This window comes from Macaca nemestrina, chromosome 14, assembly GCF_043159975.1.
Source record: "Macaca nemestrina isolate mMacNem1 chromosome 14, mMacNem.hap1, whole genome shotgun sequence".
Classification (NCBI taxonomy): Eukaryota; Metazoa; Chordata; class Mammalia; order Primates; family Cercopithecidae; genus Macaca; species Macaca nemestrina.
In genome coordinates, this window is record NC_092138.1 from 77,736,501 (window position 1) to 77,748,353 (window position 11,853).

Consider the following 11,853-nt stretch of genomic DNA (forward strand, 5'->3'; position numbering starts at 1 on the left):
TGACCCTTGATGGACCAAAATTCATACATTCCAATTCTGTGCTTAACTAGGAAGGCTTTACAGCTTCTTTCTCCTCTAGAATCTTTTCAATCTCCGGGACCTATTATGCAGCAATTTTGCTTTCTCCAATTTCATTTTTACTTTCAAAGTGAATGTCATTTGTCAGGCAAACCACATATTCTTTGGATCCCTATCTGCTAAATTATTTCTGAACTTGACTTTTTTGGGGCCCCATTCTGGCTGACCTAAATTCTTCTCTGTCTTCTACCATTTCTCCATTCTCTCTGAAGGCAGCCATTTGTGGCTTCGTTGTCTAAAGAAGCTGTTTCTGGAAGCACTTATCTGTTACCCCAGTTGGAAAGTTATCATTTGTATCTAAATTAGCTGGTGCGATCTTTTATCTGAACTCCAGGCAGAGCTGATCCTTTGTATGAGAACTACCCATCAGGTTTCAGACCCATCTGCAGCATCATTCTCAGATGACTTACTTTGGAACTAAGATTTCAGTCTTCAGTGTTTCTAAATGTAAAGATTGTCACTGTAGCCACTTTTCAAAAGAGCTTGACACTGTCACAGGGGTGATACCTAAATCCCAATTAGGCTGTCTCCGGCCCAAGCTCATCTCAGAAGCAATGCCCTGCATGGACCCCTGGTGTTTCTGTCCCGATGTTGCCAACTGTAGACAGAATGCCTGATAGAGGGAAACAGTTCCGCAGTAGCAAAGAATGATTTCATACAATTCACCTTCAGGGTTAGCAACAAAGCGATTTTGCAATGAAATCAGAACTGTGAACACATGTCAAAAATGATCTCACAAGAGGGCTGGCAGCCCTGCTCTGCCCAATGTTGGACACACCATGGATAGAGCGTTGGGCTGGAGTTTGAAGTCCCCCAAATCCAGAGGACGTGACCACATGTCAATTTTGCAGAGAATAACCAAGATCATGAAGAGGCCAAACTGTGTAAAGGATGGTTAAAAGAACTGGAGTGCTTAGCCTGGAAAGGAGAGACTTTTGTGGGGATAAGCTGGGTGGAAAATTCTGTCTCAGACTCCTGTTTTATAAATTAGAAACCTGAGACTTAGCACAAACCCAGGGAATAACCAGAGTGAACATTTTAAAGAATAAATGAATCACTTTGCTTTGCTGCCTAAAACCATCCAATGACTTCCCCACTGGTGTTAGAATAAAGAGCCAGCCCCAAGCCGTGGCCTCCAAGACCCCACATGGAGGCACTGGTCCCTCTGTGTTGGGTAGAAGATCAGCTAAGCTATGCAATCAAGAGACTCCCAAATATCAGGTAGAAGTTTATTTCTCTACCTTGTTACACAAGGCACCACCATTTGTAGACCGGGCCAGGCCTCAATAAGGCGCAGTTAACGAACACTGTCACTTCAACCCAAGTGACGATGAAGCACATCTTAAAGGAAAGAAGCAGAATGCACAGGTGATATCTGCTACATTTAAGTCCATAAAGACTTTTTTTTTCCCCCTTACATAGATCACTATAACCTCGGACTCCTGGTCTCAAGAGATCCTCCCACTTCAGCCTCCTGAATAGCTAGGACAACAGGTGCATGCCATCACACCTGGCCAACTTTTTTTTTATTTTTTGTGGAGACGGTGAGAGGGGTGGGGTGTCTCACCATGTGGCCCAGGCTGGTCTTGAACTCCCCACCTCAAGTGATCCTCCCATCTTGGCCTCCCAAAGGGCTGGAATTACAGGAGTGAGCCTCCCCATCTGGTCTGTTAAATTTTATTGTAAATAAAAAAATGTGAATAATGAAAATTAGTCACAGATGAGTGGTAAAGGGAAGGCAGGCAGGGTCTGTCATCCTCAGAGTGGAGCCTCTGTATCTGGGCGCAGGTGGCTCCTCCAAGCTCTCTCACTTTTCAGAGTCCGCTTAAGGGGTTCCTTGGGGCACCCCTTGCCTACCCTACCTAAATGAGCTCACCCGGCATATAATTTTGTCTTAGCTCAGCATCCTGCTTGTTTCTTTCACAGTGCTTACCACTATTTATTCTTATTTATTAGATTTAATTATTTTTATCTATCCTGCCTCCCCTTCCTATACTGCTAGACTGATAGTCTCCATAAGGGTAGAGCAGGGATCTTATATGCCTCATTCATTACTGTATTAGTTATCTACTACTGCTTAACGAATTACCCCAATACAGAATAGCTTAAAATAATAAACATTTATTATCTCACAGTTTCTGTGAGTCAGGAATTTAGATGTAGCTTTTCTGGATGGCTCTGGATTGGAGTCTCTTAACATCACAATGAAGATGTCAGCTGGGAGGCAGTTATCCGAAGGCACAGCTGGGGTGGAAGGATCCAAAAAGGCTCACTCACCTGGTGCTGGTTATGAGCAGAGGCCTCAGCTCCTTTCCACAAGGGGCCTCTCCAAGCACTGCTTGAGCATCTGCACAACATGGAGCCTGGATTCTCCCAGAGTAAGCATTCCGAGAGAAAGCGAGGCAGAATCTACAGTGTCATTTATGACCCAGCCACGGAAGTCACAACTGTGATTTCTGCACTATCCTATTGGTTACGCAGGTCAGCCCTATTCATTGTGGGAGGGGATCACACATGGATGTGAATATCAGGAAACAGGGATCATTGTGGACCATCTGGAAAGCTGGCTACCACAACTACTCTTTCCCTTAGCAGCCAGTGTCATGCTGGCAAATGGTAGGCACTTAATATACGTTGGCTCAATGAAGGAGTGAAGGGAGACTGCTCAAGTCAACTCGATATTACCAGATTAGTAACTGGAGTCAGCCTTGAAATCAGGTCTTCAGTCTCTTACTTAGTGCTCTCTCCCTATACCACACAGTCTTTTTTATGACTTCTCCTACCATGCGCCCCCTTTTCCAATACTCGGACACACCGCCCTATCTTTCCCAGCCTGTACCAGCCTGTACACAACCTGATAATAGCCCATCTGGCAAAATAAATACATACATACATACATACATACGTCACACATTACTGAAATATGTCTTTGCTTTAGTACCTGGAGGAGATAGCAGGACCCTGAGAGGGGATGTGAGGGCCTGACAGATGCCATAAGCAGCATTTGAGAGTCTAAGGCAGTGGTTTTGAAAACAGCATGTGGGAGACTCAGCAGGGAGTTTGGTAATGTGTCCAGGCTGGAACCCAAGAATCCTCAGTTAGGCAGGCTTGTGGGGCGTTCTGATTGCTGGTGGGTGAACAAGCAATGCCACTCCTCCAATTCTTTTGTACCACTGAGGTCATCCTTCTGGAGGGTATCCGTGGAGGGGTGGAGTTGGAGACACAAATCCCAACCATAAACCTGTCAAGGTAAGAGGATTCACACAAGCTCGCTAGGAAGGAGACAAGGGGAGTGTGGATGGAGGTGGGTAGGGGTGGAATGTGGGGTGGTAAGACCAAGAGGCCAAAGGTTCCTTAGTAGTGCATTTGTATAACATTGGAGTGCTGTTCCTTAGGTTTGTTTTTTTTTTTTTTCCTTTTTTCTTTTTGCAGGGGCTGTGTGTGTATGTAAGTTAGCTCCTTCGGTATCCAACTGGGAATTTGATTCATTTAACTTGTTCAGAATCAGTTGCAATAAACCAGGTGGTTTTGCATTGCTCATGCAAATCACTTTCTCCTCACACATGGCTACAGTCCCAGCTGCCAAAATGTTGTCATGTTCTTGTCTTCAGAGCCTTAATAAGAAGAAAAAATACAGTCTGGAGTGTATATGTGCTCAACACTCTCCCTGGTTATCACTGAGCCTCTGTGGCCACTACTAACCTGTCAACAGCTAGTTAGCTCTTCCTGAGCCAGAAGAAGAGGTGTGGGGGCATGGGTGAACTAAAGGGCCAGGAGCTTCAGCTGTCCAGGCCACAGATTCCACCAACTACTCCAGATATCCCTTATTAAAGCCACAGAACCTTGGGTATGAAGACTAAAATCCCAAATTCTGCTTCTGTCTTTGTGTTTCTGACTAAATTTGGCCTCAAACCAATAGTGTCATGGTTCTCTAACTCTTATGAGAAGTAGGTGAGGCAATCAGAGTCACAATTCCCAGTTGATTTTCTTTCATAGTGCAGAAAAAGATAATATTGGGAGTAAACATAAAAGATTATTTGTGACCAAAAAATGACCTCTAGAGAGTTCTGACCACCCAGCCTCTGCTCATTGACCCCATGGCTAAAGAATCAATATCTCCATGGCAAACTGGTTGACCACACACCCATATTAGTGGCCCTTCCAGAGAGACAATTACACTTCCTCATGCTGTGGATTCATATATAGTCATGAGTCTTGCTTCGGCCAATGAGATGCAAGCAGAAGTGACATGTCACTGCCAGGCGGGATCTTCAGGAGCCAGAACACATTCCGCCTTGCTCATTACTTCTGCTGCAGGAACCAGCAAAGCTCCAGATCATCTCGGAGTAGAGACAATTTGCAGCAGAGCCACAGCCAGCTCACAAGGGGCCTATCAGATGAGCAAGGAATGAACTTCTTTTGTTTTAAGAGTTAGGGGGTCATTGTTCCCACAGTAAAACCTCTCCCATCCCAACTGTACCGTGGCACAGCTAATGGGATCCTTTGACCTTAAGGACAGTTCTTGCTAACTGGAGAGTGACATAGAAAAGTTGGTCACCCACGTGTGCAAGCACAATCAGACTATAATCCATTTGTTTGAGTTTCTATCATCTCTGTCCTCTTTGGAGTTTGTCTTTATCCCAGGCTAGTAAAGAGAGGACTGAACATTCCAGTTATCATATTCATATCAAAAGAGGTGGTTCTTTCTGTGTCTCTTTCAGAGAGAATTAAAATTTCACAGAAACTGTTGGGCCTTCTGTAGCATATAATCATAATTAAGACAAAAAGCATGGCTGTGGAGTCCCACAGTCTGGGTTCAAATGCTGACTCTCTCATACAGTGGGTGATTTCAGATAAGGGACAAAATCTCAGTTTCCACATCTGTAAAATGGGAATAACAATAAGGCCTCACTCAGTGGCTCACTGCAGTACATGTAAGGGTTTTTGGACTGGCACCTGGCACATCACTCATGCTCTGCTCATGTTAATAGCGGACGTCTGACATGCTCATGTCCTCTCATCCTATAGTTTTTCATTAGAAATCTTTTAATATTATGAGTCCCACCTTAGTCTTCCCTTGCAGCACATTTATCTGCAGTCAACCTTGACCCAGTTTTATACAGGGAAGGAAAGTTTGGAAAGCCTACATCCAGCTTAGCTGGGTTGACACAAAACACAGCTATCACAGGCTGGAATGGTAGATTAGGCTGTGCGGCCAAAACAGGGATTTTGAGGGGACAGACTAAAGTCTTAGAAAGTTTCTGTTTTATTTTTAAGTACAAGGTGCTTGATCAGATTTGCATTTAAAAGATCTCTTTGGTGTCAGGGTAGAGAATGGATTGGCAGGTGGGAGACAGGAAGCAGGAAGAACTGATTGTTGAAGCATTCTGTAAATTTTTCTAAGGTGCTGCTTGAAATCCTCATGGAAGAAGCTGAGATGAGAATCCAAAAGCAAACAATTGCTAGGGTAATTTCAGTTCTAATTATCTATGACACGATACAAACATGAAATATATGTACACACATCAGATTAAGATACTTCTTTTTTTCAGGAGACATTCAGTCCACTTAATTGGTTTCCCAAAATGTGATATTGGTATTGATTTAATTCTGAATTTTTTCTACTGGCAATGTAAGTGTGTAAAATGATCAGAATAAGTCACTTATATTTTCTCCTCGTGTGCAGTATAAAATAAAAGCTGTGAAGTACTGATTCTACTTGCCTAGAACCAAAGAGCATGAATTCAGTTCCCCAAAAATACCTTCAGAAGTAGGACAGAAGGAAACACTCATCCATAGAACACGCCTTGGCACTGATTGTCCGTGGGTTCCCCTTGGTCTCTCAGCCTTTTTCATGATGGCTTGGGTAGGCGCATTTGGTTCTGGCCAATGAACTGTGAACAGAAGTGACATGTCCCAGTCTGAGCTGAGGCAGCTTGGGGCTGCAGTGCCTTCCTCAGTTTTCCTTTCCTACCATGGTGACTTGGAGGCCACACGTTCCAGGTTCCCCATCACAAATTTCAGGACCCTCAAAATCAGCTTCTCATCTGCAAAATGGGAATGATAATTTCTATTTTCCAGGGTTGATAGGAGGATTAAAAAAAAATCTCGCAGGGGAAAACCTGTAGCACAGTTTCTAGCACACAACAGGCTTTCGGTAACTGAACCTTACGTCGCCACATCCTCAGAAGGGAAACTCGGGAAACTCCCTGCAGTTAATGGTGAAGGACTCAGTCCCAGGAAATTGCCTTGCAGGACACCTACAGCCTTTGAAGTTTTTTTTGTATGTAATAAGAGCGCTTAAGATCTACCTTCTTAACAAATTTTAAATACAGCAACGTTAACTATAGGCACAGTGCTATACTGCAGATCTTTAGAACTTAATCATCTTGCATAACTGAAATTTTAAACCCATTAAACAAAAACTCATCTTCCCCTGCCCCAGTCTTTGGCGACTACCACTAAACTCTCTGCTTCTATGCGTTTAACTATTTTAGATCCCTCATATAAGTGCAATTAGGCAGTATTTGTCCTTCTGTGACTGGTCCATTTCACTTAGTATAATGTTCCCAACATTCAGCCATGTTGTAGCATGTGGCAGGATTTCCTTCTTTGTTGATACTGAATAACATACAGCCTTCTGATAGTGATGAAAGAGAAATTTGTGTTTTCTATTCTCTTAAATACTTCATTTTTAGCTTAAAAATTATGCATACAATTTATGTTAGTGATTTTAAAAACTTAGAAAATACATATAAATCTTAAGTGGGGGGGGGAAGAAACCTCATAATTTTGACAGCAGAGATACTTGAATATCTTTCGAGACATGTTCCTAGATGTGTATCATAATGTATCATTATGTATTTGGCTTTATAACCTGCTTCTTCCCCTTGGCAATGTTTTAGATCTGTCATTCCATATAGATAAGTACCTATAATCATTTATTACACAGCTGCATAGTATTTCATTGTGTGGACATAGCCTAGACTGTAGGTGATTTCCAAATTTTTGCTATTGCAATCAATACTGTGATCTTCAATGCTGAAATAATCAAAAGGCAAAGTTTTATTAGCTCTGCTATCTAATTCCTGTCCCCACTTCTAACTTTCCTGTTTGTCCCTATTATAAATAATTAAAATGTTTTCCAGTCATACCTATCTAATTATTTATTAATGGTTCCTAAGTCAAAAGATCATTGCTGGGATTAATTACAACAGAGACTCTTGTTCGCACAAACCTAATCCTCATTTCCTATCAGAAACTACGCATGAATCTACAGACTGAACTTCACAGCCCAGAGTGATCTTTTATAACAAACAGATGTCAAGCAGGGTCTTCTTTGATAAGGAGAGAATTACATGATTACTTAATAATTTAGACAGGAGAAAATTATTTCCAAAATAAGGGAATTGGGGTATAAAAGCAGTTTGCTAAATTATTAGCCATGCTGCAAAGCAGGAGTATGAGCTTGGAGTCAGACAAATGAGATTGTTTGACCCTAATCCTTATTTGCTGTGTGCTCTTGAGCAATTTACTCAAGTTCTCTGGGCCCCAGCTTCTTTATAAAATACTTACTAATATCTACTGCAGAGTGGTTCTAAAGATTAAAATAATAATAAAGAATATCAACTAAATTTTTACCATACATTAATAGAGAAAGAAAGCAAACTGCCATTTTTCCATGCAGAAAGCCACAGAAGGGCACCAGGAGTGAAATTTTCCTCCTTGATGGTTAAGACATGGAGAATGGCTAGAGTCAAGGTCTCCAACTAAGAAGCAGCTGTCTCTTAGTCCAATTCTATCTTTGATATCTCAGACCAACAGAGTTCTCCATTAATAGGATGGCCAAAGAATTTACATCCACATTGAGACACTTTTGAGATGTAACTGGGGCACTGAAAATAGTTACCAGGACCAACAGGTGTGAACTTGACCCCTTCCAGGCAGAGTGGCCACCCTAGTGTGAACCAAGTAAGGACCAGTCTACATAAAGCAAGTGGGGAAATCAGGTCACTTCATTTCAAAGTACTCATTAGAGCTGTCGCAGTTATTCCCATGTGATTGAGAAAAAATAATTAAGTCAGACACAGACTGCAGTATGCACAAAGTTTATTTGACCTGTCCAGAACAACCTTTGGCACCATCTCTTTGAATGACCATTCTGTTATTAGTGTTCTTCTAGGAACTAAGCAAACTTCTTTCTCTCTCCATAAATCTTCACGTGTAATTTTATGAGATTTATTGCATCTTTTTGATTTATTTTACATTTTTACACGTTGCGTATATGCCAAGCTCTAGCCTAAATTTACTGGAACTACAAAGATGGCTGAGCCATAGTCTCTGCTTTAAAAAAACTCACAGTTAAGCCAGGGAGACAAATGAGGAAACCATTAACAAAAATATACACTGTTATCAATTCCGACATGCAAGTGTGTGCAAGCACTAGGGAACACAGAGAAGAGGGCGATCAACTCTTCTCTAGAAAGTATCGCTGAAGCCGGGCGCGGTGGCTCAAGCCTGTAATCCCAGCACTTTGGGAGGCCGAGACGGGCGGATCACGAGGCCAGGAGATCCCGGCTAACACGGTGAAACCCCGTCTCTACTAAAAAATACAAAAAAACTAGCCGGGCGAGGTGGCGGGCGCCTGTAGTCCCAGCTACTCGGGAGGCTGAGGCAGGAGAATGGCGTAAACCCGGGAGGCGGAGCTTGCAGTGAGCTGAGATCCGGCCACTGCACTCCAGCCTGGGTGACAGAGCGAGACTCCGTCTCAAAAAAAAAAAAAAAAAAAAAAAAGAAAGTATCGCTGAAGTGGTCATGTTTGAGACAACTCAAATAACATTTTCTAAGTGAAGAAGTATGAGAAGTACCTTATATGTGCAGGGTCCAGGAAGCTTGAGGGTGTGAGATGTGTGAGGATCTGTCCTACCTGCAGTGTGGCTGCAGCCTACTGTGAAAGAGGGTGAAGCATTTGTTTCCAAAGTCTCTCTGGGTTCCTACAGCCCTCCCCAGCAGTGAAAACCAAAACTGAGCAGTCTCCTAGCTCCTGCCACCTCTTCAACAGAACTTCCAATGGCCCTAGGGCTTCAATACATTTTTTTTGAACTTCCATAATGGTAATGTTACTGTCTCTCTCAGTATCTTAAAGTGTGTGTGTGCATGAATGTGATGCTACATGTCCACTAAACTCTACCAGCTTTTTGCCATGTTTTTGTACCAATGAAAACTTCGTGAATGGTTGCCACATACTGACCTTTAAAACACCCTTGTGTGATTGATTTTTAGATGAGTTTTTCCTTACAGGATTCAAAACTGGTACATTCATATGGGCAACCGATGTAAAACCAACACCCTCTACTGAGTTTGCATCCTTTTGTAAGCGTTTTTCTGCTATAATTTCTGTAGGGTATTAAAAAAAAAATCAATGTGATTCTAAATAATTCTGACCTCTTTAGAAGCAACAAATGGTATATTTGATTCAAGGCATTTCCCATGGTGTTTTAAAGACAAGTAAGAAAATGAGCAGTCCAGCCATATGGAGATGGGATAACTCAAAGGCAGGTCCATCTCAGAGGGCCCATTCACTCACCAGCAGAGAGAGTGTTCTAACGGAGGAGAGCAGGGTGAGGAGAGAGCCCTTGGGTTTGAGGATGGAAGGAAGAGATGAAAAGTTGTCCAAAAGTTTTACAAATGGGCCTCTATGAGCCTCTATTATGCTTCTTCTTTGTAAGTAACAGAATCTCAATTCAAACTAGGCTCAAGAAAAACAATCCTTTTTAAAGGATCCACTGATTATCTTAGCTGAAAAATTCAGAGGTAGGACTGATCAGACAAGCCTGAATGTAGATACTCAGAGGATATCATTGAAATGTATCTCTTTCTGTCTCTCAACTCTGCTTTTTTACTTGTCTGCTTCATTCTCAAGCCGCTTTTCCTATCATACTGACAAAATGGCGGCTCAATGGTTCATATCTCTACAGCTCAGAACCTTGGTGGAAAGGGAGCGTCTCTTTGCCACAAGTTTCAATGAAGTCTTTGGATTGAGTGTCATTGAACCAGCCTGGGTCATGTGTCAGAACCTGAACCAATCACCACATGCAGGGCATGAAATAAGCTGATGGGCCAGGGCTGTGTCATCCCACATCTTACATGAGGGGTGGAGGGTAGGAGTCAGGCAACTCCACCTGGGCTGATGGACTGAGCTACAAGGAGCAACAGCTCACCTATGGTGATGAATGACTCACTGTTTCCCATCTGTTTCTCTTCTTCCTACATTCTAATGATAGTTCCCAGCCTCTTGACTGGTGTGACCATGTGACTGGGGTCCAACCAGTGGAAGGTGAGGAAAAGTAATATGTATTGCCTCTAGGCCCATCAAACTGGAAGCTGTGAATAAAAGACAGCAGAAACACAAAATCAAAAAGAAATCTAGGTCCCTAAATCTTTACCACATGGAGGAAAACTGCCCACCAAACATCCATTGCGGATATTCTATCATGTTGAAAACATTACACATATGGAGAATTTGTTATAGCAGCTAACATTATCTTCACTAATAAGGAACAATTAAAAAAAAAAGACATTTGTAAACTGAACAGGCAAAACAACTCATGTCTACTACAAAGCTTCTATGCCTTTAGTGCTGAAGATTTCAGACATCCTGATGGGTTTAATCAGACAGTTACCATGGCCTAATGGAAGCATTGGTCAAAGAGTCAAAAGACAGGGTTCAAAAGGCTCTGCTACTGATGACTGTGTGACACCAGGCATGTCACTTCTCTCTGACCTTCATTTTCTTCATCTGCAAAATGGCAATTGCAATATCTGTTTGACTGCCTGACTGTAAGAATCAAATACAATTATGTGAGTTTGAGTGTGATGTAGACTATATAAAGCCCTGGGCTGGCCTGTAAACAAACCAATAACCTGATGCTGTCAGAAGCAATGAAAAGCACACAGATTCGCCCAGTTGGTTAGAGCAAAGCATTAATGAGTCTATTTGGTCTCACACAGAAAAATGTTTTGTCTCGTTCATAGAACCATAAAAATTAGCACTGGGCTAGGCTTTAGGAAGAAAAACCTAAGCAAGATATATTAATACATCCTGCCTTGGAGAGAAAGACAGCACAGCTGTGACCAAGTCTGCTATAAGACAAGGTTGAAACCTTCCTCCCTTCTCACCATTTTGTTCCATTCTCACTCAAATCCTATCCTCTATACTCAGAAGTTGGCTTCTTTGTTTGTTTACATCTTCCTAAACTAGTCACTACTCAGGCTTCTTCCCCTATTCTCTTGAACCAGTAAAATCCGGTCTAGTCCACCTGCCGCAAGGCTGCTGAGCGATCCTTGCAAAACACAATCATGCCATTTCTCTGGGCCTAGAAACTTCTGTTATCCTGAATTCAAGACGCATGGAATTATTTTACCACAGCTTTCAGGACCCCTAACAATCGGGTCTCAACCCACCTTTTCTAGTCTTATTACCCCCAGTCCAGGTCAAACAGACCTCTTCTTCATTCATTCCCTGGGTACCCCAGCTGCTTTCAAGACTTTTGTCTCTGCCTGGGAGTTCGGAGGTCCAGGCAGCAAATGGAGATAAGGAAGCTCAGGAGCTCAGAGCTGGAGACATAGATTGAGAATATCTCTATAAAAAGAAGAGCTGAAAGCGTAGAGCTGGTGAGCTCAGTGGTCAGTGCAGGTGGGGAAGAGAAGGTAAGAGGAGCCTCGAGGAAGTCAGGGAAGGGGGAGGGAGGGAAATCTTGGGTAGACTGGTGTTTG